Source organism: Equus asinus, chromosome 20 (genome assembly GCF_041296235.1).
Source record: "Equus asinus isolate D_3611 breed Donkey chromosome 20, EquAss-T2T_v2, whole genome shotgun sequence".
Lineage (NCBI taxonomy): Eukaryota > Metazoa > Chordata > Mammalia > Perissodactyla > Equidae > Equus > Equus asinus.
The window spans coordinates 30,799,003-30,814,234 of NC_091809.1; the positions used below are offsets into that span (position 1 = coordinate 30,799,003).

The 15,232-nt window shown below is 43.4% G+C and overlaps 1 protein-coding gene across 3 annotated transcripts in view; it reads left to right on the forward strand.

Annotated features, from left to right (window-relative positions):
• OPCML (opioid binding protein/cell adhesion molecule like) overlaps positions 1–15,232 on the forward strand; it is a 1,013,450-nt gene that overhangs the window by 218,461 nt on the left and 779,757 nt on the right. Inside the window, exon 2 of one of the 3 annotated variants that reach the window (XM_070489901.1) lies at positions 6,935–7,098. The exons of the other annotated variants lie outside the window; for them this stretch is intronic. The gene's annotated coding sequence lies outside the window, so the exon portion shown is untranslated. The remainder of the gene's footprint in view (positions 1–6,934; positions 7,099–15,232) is intronic. 3 annotated transcript variants of the gene reach the window in all.

Genomic DNA, 15,232 nt, shown 5'->3' on the forward strand with positions numbered 1-15,232 from the left:
TGTTTGCTATGCTTATTCCATTAATTTTGTGGCCTGTCAGGTCTTTGGTATTCTTCCAAAAGAGCCAGGAAACTGGGTTCCATAAATATCACTTGTTATTATTCAAGTACTTTGCTCCCCTCTTCTTGTTATCTTAGTGATTAAGGGGTTAGATTATAGTGAATAAAAGCTTTATTTCACATTTATGAGTCTATATGTGTTCTGCTTGTGGGCTGCAGAATCATACCTCACTTGTGGATTCAGCCATTAGTACACTGTGCTTCCTTGTGTGAACATCTCCGATTTTCGAAGAGCTTTGTAAAATACAAACAACAGTACTCAAATTTATCAACTCTATCAGTTAAGAATTTTACACATAAACCTGACTGAGAAAGAGTCATCTTCTTGTGCTGGTAGTTGTTCTGGTAGTTATTAAAGTTTAAATCTACAACCAAGAGCACAGGATGATAGCAATAGTCTCCAGCTTCCCATCATTCACTTTGATTACATGAACAGCACAAAGAAACTTGCTGCAGGCATCATTTTCTCTGGTGAATCTATTCTGCAACTTTTTTTCTACTCGACAGCACCTCTGCCTTGTTTTGTTTATGCAAACTTTCTGCAGTTCTCTTCCCAACATTTCCAACTCCTCTCTGATCAATAATTTTCGCTAAATTGTAAATGACTGATATCAGCTTATTAATAACATGCCATCAATAACAGATCAAAGTCAATCTTAGAACACAAATGGTAGCATGTTTTCCATGTCTCATTCAGCACCATACAGGATTCAAATATCCATTGTGGTGCAAATTATTAATAGGATCCAGGTGTTTCTGTTTCTTGCTAGACTTTCTAGCTGTATTATTAGTGAAACACTAAAGAGCCAGCAGTCCAACTGCAGTGAATAGCAGACTCAGCAATCAGCGATCATGAAAGCTCCAGCTTATCATTTGCATTCGGCCATGCAGGAGGTCGTTGAAGGCGGAGACCGTGTGATAAGGCACATTTTTGTTAGAGCTTTCTCTTCTCGTGTCATATGTATGATTGCCTCCTGGTAACCAAATTGGTTCTACTTGCTTAAATACTTTCCAAATGTTGCCTTCCCCTTATGCCAACTTCCATTTCAGTTTCTTAATTGTCTTTCTTGTGCATCGGAGGGGCTCACATTCTCCCTCTTTTGCTCCAACTTCATTATCCAAAAACAGACATCAGTTTATTTACTTTTGGGTTGCATTTTCTTCAACAAATTTTTTTGCTTACTTCCAAATATTTATTTGTTTGTGAATACTTCATAACCAAGATCAGACCAGGTCATCCAATGTTCAGGTCTCTTGAACTGTAATCAATATCTAAACACACTCCTTTCATGAGGCATGTCATTCAATGGAAGAGCTAGAAATTCTAGCTCCGTGGCATATTATCTAATTATTCCTAAGCTGCTTCAGCTCAGTAGTATTAGAGAAAGGAAGAACTTTGGGTGATCTTCCCTAATTAAATTTATTTAAATGGATTTCTATTGCTCCATCCCAATGTGTAACGTCACCTCCCTTTAACTTGTGAGAATCTCATCTAATCAGCTCAATTCACAAGAATTTAGATTCAGAGGATGAGTTGACATTTTCATATTAGTCCAAGGAACAGGGAGCAAAGAATCCTAAGTTGCATGGGATTTCAGAAATATTATAACACATATTTTAAACCAAATTTAGCAGTTAATACTGAGTAAGACAAAGGTGACATGTGATATTCTTTTCACATGTCACGTGAATACTCCTGTCATAAACTGTTCGCCTGGCTTAGCCTTGCCCACTCTCCCATCCTGCCCCTTTTAACACCGATGTGAATCCTACACTACGTGTAAACTCCAGTTCAAATCACATCTCTTTATGAAACTTTTAATTACTATCTTAGCTCACAATGCCCTGTCCCATCTCTTAATATCTCTGGCACTTAAAGTCAATATCATATAATTAGCACAATAAAACCTTGCATTGTCATTTGCTAGGTTAAAGTCTCCCATGTCTTTCCAAGCCTGCCGTGTCCCCAGTGAAACTGTGTGCGTGGAGTAGATCTTCTACTGTTTACTTTTCTCCAGTGTCTAGTATATAGTGATTTACACTCGTGCATATTTGTTACTTTATTCATATAACCACTGGCTATGCATCTTAAGGATACTATTGGCTGGAATTATGTTAACTTATCTTTTTTAAATGCCTTTTCATGCTATTTCATATATACTCAGTGCTCAGATTAAGTTACTTCCTGATTGATAGTTTCCTCACCGCTCACACGTAAATATGGACAAACAGTAGATCTTTACTCTAAGAGTCCATGTGCACTATCTAAGCTGTGTGTCAAGGGATCATTTTAGATGGGGCTTCCAACTTTCCTCTTCCAACCTCATCAAATTAGGTTATGTAGATATTTCCTCTGAAATAAACCTCAGAAAGACCTAAAACCACCTTTATCTAAGCATGTGGAATGCGCCCCTCATATCTACCAAGAGCTCCCAATGTTATTAATTGTGAAAATCTAGTCTGGGAGTAAAATCTTTATTCATTTCAGGACAAACCTCAGATCAATATTTTTGGGGTGAGACCAAATTGATATCTCTGAGCATATTCTCTACTTCAGCCAACCAGAGTACTTCCCTATTTCCAAAATTTGTAGAAAAGCTTGTGAACTAATTATTTCCAAAATGACAAAGAATTTTTCTTTTTTGTTTCAAAAACTGTATATTGCTTGACTACTATAGGCCTAGCATTGTGTTGATTGTACTGTGGATGATGCAAAGAAGACTAAAATGCCATCCGTCCCTAGGATGACTGCACAATTTATCACCAAACTAGAAACATTTTGAGAGTGAAAGGATGTTGTTATAATTATGCCAGGATTTTGGCATAAACGGGGACTGTCTAGGGAAATTCTGGACGTGTGATCACTCTATACGTTTGTATTAGTTTCTTATGGCTGCTGTAACCATAAACCTGGTGGCTTGAAACAACAGAAATCTACTCTCCCACTTCCAGAGGTGAAGAGTCAAGATCAGTGTTACTGGCCTGAGACCTGTGCGTTGGCAGGGCTCTGTTTTCCAGGGCTCTGCCTTCCAGGGACGATAGGCGGGGTCTGTTTCTTGCCTTTTCCATCTTCTGGGCTTGTGGCTGCATCGCTCCAACCTCTGCCTCCATGGTCACATGGCTTCCTCTTCTTCTATCTTCATGGAATTTCCCTCTGCCTCCCTCTCATAAGGACAGTTGTGAGGGCATTTAAGGCCCACCAGGGTAATCCAAGATAATTGCTCCATCTCAAAATTCTTAACTTAATCACATCTGCAAAGATCCTTTTTCCTTATTTAAAGTGATATTTGGGGGCCGGCCCCATGGTCGAATGGTTAAGTTCGCACTCTCCGCTACAGTGGCCCAGGGTTTCGCTGGTTCGGATCCTGGGCGCAGACATGGCACCACTCATCAGGCCACGCTGAGGTGGTGTCCCACGTGCCACAACTAGAAGGACCCACAACTAAAATATACAACTATGTACTGGGGGGATTTGGGGGAGAAAAAGCAGAAAGAAAAAAAGGAAAGAAAGAAAAAAGATCGGCAACAGTTATTAGCTCAGGTGCCAATCTTAAAGGGAAAAAAAAGAAGATTGGCAATAGTTGTTAGCTCAAGGTGCCAATCTTTAAAAAAAATAAATAAAATAAAAAAAAATAAAGTGATATTTACAAATTCCAGCAATTAAGAACTGATATCTTTAGAAGCCGTTATTCTGCCTACCACACCATCCCTGCCCTTAAAGGATTTCTGGTACCACTAAGAGTACAAGTGCACATTTAAGGAATTAGAAACTCTATCAGGAAATCTGCACGACTCAGTGCCACATGAGTGGTGTGGACAGTACTGTACCGTAAACGAGACAGAAATCACCTGAACTAGGGCAGCCTGACCTGTAAAGAACAGATGGAATTTGGGAAGATGTGGAGAACCCATTCCAGACTGATACAGCCTGAGGGCAGATCTGAGGGAGAGGGTGGGCAGAGATGTGTGGGAGACATAAGGGAGCCCACTCTCCTTAAAGACAGAGTTCATATTAGGAGCAGGGGGCACAAGTCTGAAGGTGAGGCTGACGTCAGAATGTTGGTCTTTCCTTATGCCAAACTCTCCACCTTCTCCTACTTTATGTAGGTCTTTAGTAATTGTAAGAGTGGTGGTGGTGTTTGTTTTTTGTCAGATAGTGATCCCTTCTCTTCTATAAACAATGAGTTTGGAACTCTGCAGGCACCATCTGGGTCAGCTTAATAATTTCACCCCTTAATCTATTTAGAAGCAAACACTGAAATCATCCTTACCAGAAGCTATACACAGTATGTTCTTTCTAAAGATATTCACAGGTGATATGATTTTACTCTGCCAATTTCAGGTATATTTTATCTTACCTCCTACCTCATATTAACCCACTTTCATAATCTACCCATTTTGTCTTATTCTGCCTTCAGGCAGTTGGGAAATAAGTGATTGACTACTTGTTCTTGATGGCTCAGCAATGATGTTGGTTTCTGTTTGCCTGTAATTAAAGGTGACTTAAGTAGAAGAAATTAGATATCTGCCCGTTAATAAGCAAGGTGAGGTTCATAACCTGCTTTGCCGCCATCAAGCACCTAGATCCAAGCCCAGTAGATTCCCATTAAAGCAGGGGATTAACTGTTAGTGCAGCACAGTGGAAGGAAGGAGAAGAACGGCTCCTTGGGTCCAACAGCAAATTACCTCTGAATCAAACCTCTGATTAATAGCTCCAGAGTTGCCTCTCTGCTTTGCATAATTGAGTTTCATAGAGTGTTGCAATTAACAGCCTTGCCATCATCCAGGTAGAAACAGCCACCATTTATTTGGCCAGCATCATCAGAAAGTGCTGGATGGTGAATAAGAAGCATTTACGAGGGGATTAGGTGCATTGTGGGTCATAAATTGAGTAAGGCTATAATTACCTTCCCAAAAAAGCTACAAACATCATGATCACATGATACTACCCCAAAGCCTCCTTTTATTTTTTTTCTGCTGATGTGGTCTAAGGACTCCCTCCTGCAGTCAAATAGTAGCTGTGGCACTGAGAAACTTGTAGATATGCATGAGAGTTGACAGCTTCCTCTTTGTAGCATTTCATGGCTTTTCTGAACCTCCAATGCGTAGCTTGTTTTATACCATTTGTTATGGCTGCATTTGTTATCACGCAAGTAGTCACACATGCGATGCAGATGTCGAGTAAGCTTCAGACTCTTGGAATTACCTGGGAAGAAAGCCAAGATGTCATTAGAAGTGCTAGGGTATAACAAAACGCCGATCGCTTTGGTAGTGGTGAGCAGGCCAAGAATTAACCATTCATCAATGGTGAAGGATTAAAACATGACCAGAAAACATTCCTTTTAGAAATCTTCTTTTCTGTAAAATGAAATTTCTCTGACACAGTTACTTCTTTACTGATGATATTTAGATTTTAAGGCAGATGGATCAACAGTAACCATCATAGAGATGATACCCTCCGTTCTAGTCATTTCCCTTGAATCAATAGGCATAAAAGAATGACTGATAACAACTACTTTTATGGAGTTTCCTATGCGTCAGGTACTTTTGAATGATCTTTCTGGTAAAAATTTGTTTACTGAAGAATTTGCAACAGAATATTTGGTTAGCTTTATTTTTTTCTGCCTTCCTTACTTCTTTATTGCTTTTACTCTCTCCCTCTCCCTGTTTGCTCATTTCCTCCCTTCTGCCTTCCGTTGCTCTCCTTCTCCATATTTCTTCTTAGCTACCTTTATGTTATGTCTGCAATTTGATCAAGAATGAACAATGGGAAAGCAGGAGAACCAAATTCAAGTCCTGGAACAGTTATTCTCCATGAGTGTGATGTTGGGCAAGCTGATTAATTAAATTGCACTCTGGGTTACTTCTTTTAAAACAAGAGGAGGAAGAAGAAGACGAAGGGGAGGAGGAGGAGGAGCAGGAAGAGAAGAGAGGAGGACGTGGGGAGGAAGGGGGGAGGCAGGGGGGAGAAGGAGGGAAAGGAGGGAAAGAGCAGGGGGAGGAGGATGAGGAAGAGGAAGGGAGAAGGAAAGGGGGGAAGGAGAGAAAGAAGGGCCAGGGAGGAGGGAGAAAGAGGGAGAAGAGGAAGAGGGGAATGAGGGGGTGGGGGAGAGGAGATAACAATAATACCTGTCTTAGCTACAATAAAATGTTGCCATGAAAATCAAAACAGACAGTGTCTATGAAAGCCCTCTGTAAATTGTATAGAATTCTACAAATTCCACTTGTTTTTGCTAACCTCCTAATAAATATTTTCAGAAATTTTACTAGGATTTAGAGCCAGGCATATTTGAAAAAAAGAGAGACCATGCTCTAGACAAATTGGGTGCCTCATTATGCACTTACCAGGAGGAAAATGCTGCCATTTCTTGCTAAAAACCCATTTGTCTTGCAAATTTCTATAATGAACAGATTTTGGAATAAATACCATGTAATCTGTGATGACAGTTCTCTCATTTCTTTTTTATTAGTTCAATCTTCTCAGCATCTGAACCACATAGCTACAGAACCTCCATAATCATTAAGGCAGCTGGGTTGTATGCATTTTTCTCCTTTTTTGGCACATCATAGAGTCCCCAGCCAGTCTCCTGTTACAAGGCCCATGTTCTGGTCTCTAAATGTACCTGTATAAGAAAGCCAGATCAGAAAAGAAAACAAACATCAAGCTGCATGGCCTTTGCAATTATATGTCATTTTTCCCACTGTCCTTTGCCTGGGTATGTTCAAAACTTGCATTTTACTTGAAGCTCGTGGAGAACCTGAATTGCATTAAACATTCTTTCCCTCAAAATGGATCATCTCGGTGGAACGTAATGTGGTGTAGTAAACTTTAACTCTTCTTTTCTCCATCCCTTCTCTCTTTTGTCTTTCCCTAGGTAAGTGATATTTGATTATTGTTTTGAGCTGCTTCAAGAGAGAGCTCAGAGGTGTTCCCAGTTCTCAGTCCCTTTGGAAGGAAGTCTGTGGCCAGTCACTATTCATCCTGCCCAAGCCGTTCCATTTCATCTCTTGGCTCCTGCAGCACTGCAGGCACATGGAGGTATGGCTGTTCACTGTTAATGGGTTTGCATCTGTTCGCGGTAAAATGAATGTGAGTGTTGGATCAGTGTCAATGATACAATTAAAAGAAATTACTGGGGACTGAATGCCAAAAGACAGTCATTTTACCTCGGCACGGCAACTCACTGTAGAGTTCTCATGAATTCTATGTTAATCTATTTACTAAAAATGAACTTCATAAAATATCTAAGTGAATTATAATAATTTCATTTCTACTAAGGACTTCCCAGATAGCTTTTGCCTTTTTTCTAAAAGAAGAAGACTGATTTCAGTATATTTAGTTTGTATACCAAATGGATACATGACTGAGACTGAGAAAAGTAATAAGTACCTTATTCCCAGATGATGGAGTTCAGGATGCTTGAGCACATAGTTGAAGACAGTGTATAAAACGTTAGGAAGATGAATGAACAGGGGGCAATGGGTGATGCAATTTGGAGTACTAAAATTATACATATTCTTGTGTCTGAGACTTTTGGTACATTGAGTCATTGTCCCACAAAATTTACTGCAGAGCTGTTCTAACAACTCTGGGATCATAATCTTGAATGGAATTGCCAAGAGGATCATCAGATTTCTGACTCTCACACTACAGCACCTGAAGGTGATTTTATAATTCAGGTGGTTGTGAAGGTCAAACATGGGCTAGATGATCATGGAGAAGGCCACTGAAACTGCACCAGAAAGAATTTATTTGCCTGTCTATAGACAAAATTATTTTGCATTGCTATCAATTATCTATAATTTACAGAGTTGTAAAATAGCTCAAAGGCAATGAAAGACTAGACTGAGACAACCCAGTAGGGTATGCTCTAAACAATGCATTGTTTTCCATTAGGGATACAGTAATCCTTTTTGCTTATTTCTAGTTGCCTTACATACTCAAGAGTATAGGTTTCAAAAGAGGAAGTCATCATCTACCATAGGTTCAGATTATAACTATCTATGTTCCTATTTATTAAGTTCAGATCTGTGTAAAGTATTGAATTTCAGGTGGTACAGTCTTTGTTTGATTTTGGAAACATGCCTACTTTAATTTTCTGTGACTTCCCTGGAATGCCTGGTTTTACCACTGCTATGAAAGAAGTTTTCAGTATTTCCCTGAAAAAGTATAGATTCTTAAGAAATATTGGTTCAATGAATGAGTTCTTTAAAGCACGCGTTAACTAGATATTCTTTAGTCTTTGGCTATTTATTAAGGACATTGTCAAAGGATCCCTCCAGTCAAAGAAGTTGGATCTGAAACTTTCTGTTTGTAGTATCTTGTCCTTGAAACACATTTTGTCCATATTAATTCACCTTCCTAAATAGAGTAGCATCCCACAGATCTCATGTCTGGTTCAAGTCAATGGGAATATGATATGGCCATAGCATATTATCTTAGCTATTTGATGGCTTTTTCCAAAAGTGGATGTGTACCAAGGTGTCTCATTCACCAACTTGAGGCCACCTCCCAAAATGAATAGGGGCTGGAGGGGAATGCGGTGGCTCAAGCTGAAGGGGAGGAAAGAGCAGGCATCACCCAGGAATGCTGGAATGCCTCCCTGGTGTGGCATTCTGATTTTGGCTTCCGTTGCAAGCATCAGAGGAGTCTATTGGTCTGCTCTAGTCTGTGGGTGTGATTGCCTCCCAGCAGATGCGTTAGAGCTGTTTCTATGTGTACCCATTTGCCTCTGCAGAACTCTGCTTCATGCTGTCGTTACTGATGAAAATCCCTCTCGGTGGTCTAAAGCTATGGTACCACATGGACCCACAGTGATGACTTTTTTAGGGGAAGCGGTGCTTCCTTCCACCACTTTCCAGAAAATCATATCATTTTCACTGTTAGCAGCTCTCGCTGAGATTTCCCTAACTCCTCTCACATAGAAGATCCAGCTGTGCTACTGAGAGAAGTTTGAAAGTGAGATCTGTCCCAATATTTTTCTTCCTTATAAGCCATCTGGATGGGTTTTTTTTCTTCCTGAGATTTTTTTTTTAGGGTCTAAAGAGGAAGCTCCCAAAGAAAGCAGACTCCTCAGCCAAGACTTCCCACTGACTTGATCAAACAGAGGGGCACCAGTGTGCTACTGGATTTACCATGGAGCTTTCTCTTATGATGCTCAAGATCACAAGCACAGTGAAATATATCTTAGCCCCCAACTTTTCTTCTTTGGGTAAATTGTAACCAGAAGGTTCAGTTGACTTGACTAAGATGATAAAGATGGCCACTGGTGCAATTGAGAACTCAGATGTGTTTACTTTTGGTTAGTTTTTTGTTTGATTCTCCATAGCACATGTGATGTGAAGCACAGATCCTGAACATTTAATTACATATTGATCAGTAGCCAATTTTTACAGCCAGTTGCATGAAGGGCCCCGAGATCTCTAAGAATGACCTACCAAATGTATTCTCAGAATGAGTACCCATCGACTTGAAATCTGTTCAGTTTTCCTGAGGGTTCATGGAGTTATGGGATAATCAACGTTTTTGGCTTTAAATTCTCAAAAATAAATGTGTTTGGTAAATAAACAAAAATATAACCATAGATGCGACCTTCTTCCTCTCCCCCTATGCACCCACCTAGGTCACGGAGGGGTGCCTGTGTGTCTAGGATGATGTGAAAGAAATAGAGGTTGAAAATAGGGTGGCAAAGGAGAATGAGCATGGGGTATTATGCTTGTCCTTTGTTTATATTTGGTTTTGCCAGGCTCCTTCAGTCCTTCCTTGCCCATGCACAAATTCTACCCAGATCTAAAAACCACTGAGACGCTATAGAGGGCTTCTCCCATATTGAGATGCAGGATCATCGGGAGGGCTGTGGCTCATCGAGCTGTGCGTGTCTGTGTTCAGACTTCTTCAAAGAGCAAATAGGCACTGGGGCACAGCTCTGAGAGGATCAGTACCCCCACAGCTTCTCTTTCTTTTTTCTTCTGCCCTCTGAGTATCACGTCATACCTCTCCTCCCCTAGCCTGCAGTCCAGAGAAGAACATCCCCGTGCAAATTTTAGTTGCAGATTGATTTCTAGAATGATGATGAGAAGCCACAAGCAGTCCGCCAGGTGTTGGGGAGTGCAATCGAGCTTCCTTACATAACCTCTGCAACGCGTTCACCAAATGTCATTTTTCCTCAAGTCCACATATTATCTCACTCCAGCAGGTACACTAAGGTAGAAATCCAGGGTATTTGGAATTCAGTTTATTAAGACACGTTCTGGAGCCAGTTGGAGGGGCACTGGCTGGAAATGTTAATCATAGTACCCACCAATGTGTTGGCCTGCTCCCTCTTCTCCTCTGCCCTGGGGAATCGGAGCACAGCACCAGGCTGCTGTCACTCTCATTTCAGTTATGATTATGCTGATGATTTCCCTTCTAGTATATGTATCAACTGTATCTTTTTATTTATTGGAAAGGCAACAAAATCATATTGAAGGGCTCACAGCATAGTCACTGTGTCATATGTGGAGAGAAAAGAAAGGGATTCCTGGAGGGGGGGGAAGGGGCAATTTTGAATCCCTAGGAGATTTTCTGGGTGTTGGAAAAAAACTGAGAAGCCACAGTGAAAAAAGCAATATTGAGTCTATATCGCAATGAGCTTTTCTAGGAGCTGGAAACTGCATTATTACTCTTGGAGAAAAGAACTCTCTTTTTTCCCTCCCTTTTGATTTAGACTTCTGTGAGCCAAAGTGTTCTGGTGTTTTAACGGTCCGTTTCAAAGATGGAAAGGGCCCTTATGTGTCAGAACGCAAGCCTGTCCCAGCCAGCACGGGGCTGTGTTTGATTATGAGGCTTGTTTGGGATAGATGATATTTTTACAGCTTCTGCTCTGCTTCACCGATGGCCATATTGATGGAGCTCTCCAGGACGGGCCTAATAAATAGTTTATAAAACTGTAAGGCCATTCTCTTGGGTAATCTACCACTGTGCCTTCACAGACTGCAAAGTCGCACATCCAGAGTGAACTGGCTTCTCACAGAATGCTGGTCACAGGCCGTGGGGTGGGAGGTTTGGGAAGGCGCGCGCGCGCGCGCGCGCGTGTGTGTGTGTGTGTGTGTGTGTGCGTGCGCGCGTGTGTGTGTGTGTGTGCGCGGGCGCGCGTGTGTGTGTGTGTGTGCGGGCGCGCGTGTGTGTGTGTGTGCGCGCGCGCGTGTGTGTGTGTGTGCGGGCGCGCGCGTCTGTGTGTGTGTGCGGGCGCGCGCGCGTGTGTGTGTGTGCGTGCGCGCGCGCGCGCGCGCGCGCGTGTGTGTGTGTGTGTGTGTGTGCGTGCGCGCGCTCGTGTGGGTGCCTTCAAAAGAACCGCTTGAACTTTCCTGGGAACATCTAGAAGAGCAGTGGAGAGTGAAATGTTGAGAGCAGGTATTTCATTAACGTTGCTCAATCTGTGCTCAGATGTTGTGGCTGCTGGGAAAGCTGCGGCTTCAGAAGAGCTGTGGAAAACCCTCCCAAAGTGGGTTAAGCCTCTGTGATCTCACCATTTGCCAGAAAATCAAGAGAGAGCTGGGAGACAGTGGAAAAATGGTGAATTGGACCTGCTGGCACCTCAGGGCAGAGGTGGTGAGAGCCGATGGAGAGCACAGCCCACTCACGCAGCAGTTCCTTTCAGCTGCTGGTTCAAGGAGGCTGGCAGGTGCTAGCTGTCCTCGGGCAAGGACAGGGGCTGTGCCCATTAGGAACACCTGGGGCAGCACCCTGACAGCCAGGCGAACAGGGTGGGGGTGAAGATGCTAGGACAGAGGAGGCTCTGGAATCTAGACTGAATTTCGGCTGACCCTGACAATGGTAAGCATCTGCACTAGGACAGCGACTGTGCTGACAGCGCTACATGCATGGTCTGTCTCACTTAATGATTGCATATTATCATGATTTTATAGATGAGGAAGTAGCTTCAGAGAGGTTTACAAGAGAAACAAACAAAAATACAAAAGAACAACAACAAAACCGGAAAACTTGCTTCGCAGTGGTTCAGCTAGTAAGCGGCAGAACCAGAATTTGAACGTGGGTTTTTGTCTGACCACACAGCCTTGCACATTGAACTATATGTGGCATGAGTAATGTTGGTGCCATATGCAAGCTAAGTAGGGAATTATTTATGAGATGTGACTTTTAAAACTTGGGGAAACATTCTTGCCCAGAAATCCACACTGCTCCAAATGCCTGAGCATTTCAGGCTGATGTCTGATACACACCTCTGGTTTGAGGATCTGAAGCTTATTAAAATTCAGGTGTCCCTGGGAGAGAGAACAACGTAAACTGCTATTTATTCTTGAAACTCCATTCCTCTGGCCTCACCAGCCCCAGGGCTTAAAGACTCACAATAAGCGTCCAAACAGGTCTTTCTCAAGCTCTGCCTCCACCCACTCAGTGGGAATGGAAGCTCTTTTAAAAGCCCTTCCAGATAGTTCTGGGAGCTCAAGGCATGTTGCACATGAACCTGTGGAGTAGGCTTCTTGACTTGTTGGGGTTGTCTGTTGTTTCCTGCTTGCCTCCTTCTGTTTGCTGTGGTCACATCTCCTGGCACCCCACCCCCCGCCGATCCTGAACCAGCCATAGGTGCCCACCCAGGGGTGTCTGTGCTGGAGTCTGCAGCTGCCTCTGACAAAGCGAGGGAAGCCTGCTGCAGAGGGCGGCCCTATCTGCCCTGGGGGCTGTGTTTGCTTCCTGTTTTGCATTTACCATCACCTCCTATCACACAGCATCCAGTCACCCCCTGTAACTGATGAAATTCTAGGCGCTTTCTTTCCGATGGTCTCTAAGGGCCATGTGAACTAGCTCTTTTAGTTTTTACTTGCTCATTTATTGCAATCAAAATCCCCCTAGGGCTCAGCTACAGGCCAGCGGTTGATCTGAATAGTGAGCACCATTCTCTGTTAAGGTGGCCTCTCGAATCCGGCGAGCACGCACTCCCTCTGAGCTCAGCTGCGGTGACTTGCACTGTCCCCCGTTAGATGCCTGACCCGCCAGGCCTCACATACACCTAAAAGGGAGGTAAATGCAGTGCAGCTGTGAAGGTAGAATCTGAGAGGCTGCAGTCAACAGTTGTTCCTGAGGGCTCTTCGTGTGTAGGGCCCCACTCTAGGTACAGCCTTTGTCACTGTGGAATGAGTGGAGATACTGAGAGCAGATTGTCTTGGTGGCTTAGGAAGGGAAGGTTCTGGAAGCTGGAGTACTGGGACAGGGGCTCTCTGTTGTTCGCCTGTGGTCACATCTTCTTCCCAGGTGCTTCACACACTGCCACAGTGACGGGGTGGCCTGGTCAGAACAGCACAGAGAGTGCGTGAGTGGTAACCCCCCCGAGTCTGTGAAGACTCGGCACTCTTCACAGCTGTCTTTGCGAGAGAGTGTTATCAGCAGGCTTCTGTGGGCCCTACAATTTTGGAATGACCAAGGAAGAGGAAAGACGAATGTGAGCTCTTGTCCAGGCTTATGTGTTAACTAACTGTGTGACCTCAGCCAGGTCGGTTCTGCCTAACTGTCCCAGCCTCGCTTTCTTTGTGAATAAAGAAGAGGAATACTGACTCTACTCTCTAAAATTCAACTGATGGTAAAAATATGTAAATAAATATCACTACTTAAAGTTAAATTAAATTGCCATCAAAATACAAAGGAGAACAATATTGGAACCATAAGCACTTGTCTAATCTCTCATGAAAGTTTCCCAAAGTCAGTGTCTGTCTCCAAAACAAACAAACAGTGTCAACCTAACCCACTCTTGCTCATACCCTCATTTCAACAAAAGCAAACACCACCATCTAGGATAATTCTGGTCCTCATTATTTCTTATCCAAATCACTACTCTGGTGTCCTAGCCCATTCCCAGTGCCTGCAGTACATTTTCCATGTGTGTTCTTTTTAAGTGTTCGACAACAGCAGAGGGAGCCCAGATGGGCCCAGCTCTGTGTTAGGCCCGGGTGTGGGATGTTATTTACCTGAGTCCTCTAAGTTCAGCGTATCCAAAGGCTATTCTTGTCTTACCATGTCTCATCCCCCTCAAAATTCTCAAGAGTAATAGCCTGTGGGTCAAGGTCAGGCAAATGTACACTCTTAATTTCCATGAGTCTTTGGCCTAAACCCCAATGCAGTCAGTCTCCTGTGAGCTAGCCCCATGGTCCAGAGCGGAGGTCTCACCCTGGCTGTTGATGAGAATCACCTGGGGGATTTGAGAAATCAAAAACAAACAAACAAAAATCCCCATGATTCTGGTTTAGTGGGTGTGGGGCGGAGGCTGGCAGTCAATATGTTTGAAAAGTTCCCAGATGATTTTAGTGTTCTGCTGGGGTTGAGAACCAGGCATGTGGGGGCATCCTTTCACATCGGCGTTAGCCTGGTTTCCATCCCAAGCAGACTTTATTTCCTGTTTCTCTCAGGCTGACAGCTGAGTCTGGCCTCTCTGTCTTTGTCTTCAGCACTGAACTTGAGAGGAAATAACCACTTTGGCAGAATGAATGCTGAGGATCTTTAGGTCTGGTAGCCTCTAGAATCTGCCCAGTTCTTGGGAGCCGGTTCAGCCACGTGACCCTGGAACGTCTCATGGCAGGACAGCTCCCAGCAGGAATGTTTCCAGTCAGTCTCTAGGAAGCAAGAAGTCCAGAGAGGGAATAAGGAGCTGGGCCACGAGCCTTCTAGAGCTCTTCTTTCTCTGCCAACCTTAGCCAGTGGAAGACAAGGTTTAAGGAGAGAGGAATCTCTCACAGAAGTTCACGGCTTCAACCCCTTCACTTGCTACAAAGAGTGGCACTCCTATCTCTGATGGCCAATAAATGCCTGGAATTTACCCAAGAGAGGGAACTAAACTGGAAAAGAGCACAAAGCTTCCTTTCCCCAGAAGTCAGCCAGGACGGAAGGACTACAAGCCTGTCTTTAAGGAGACTGTAACCTAATGATGGAGGCCAGAAGCCAGCAGGATCATGAGTCTCCCCACCCCTGGGCACTCTCATGCAGGATGCAATCCAAATCCGGGAGCCAGACACAAGGGGCCCTTCAGGAGCTGATGGTTTCTTTCTTCCCCAGTCTTCACTCTGGCCATCCCGCATAAGTATCTAGATAGTGCTCTCCTTGGTTATTTACTACCCATTTTTCATGCTGATCTTCTGCTTTCTCCTTCTTTCCCCGTGGCCACCTCCTGCTGTCCTGCAAAGGT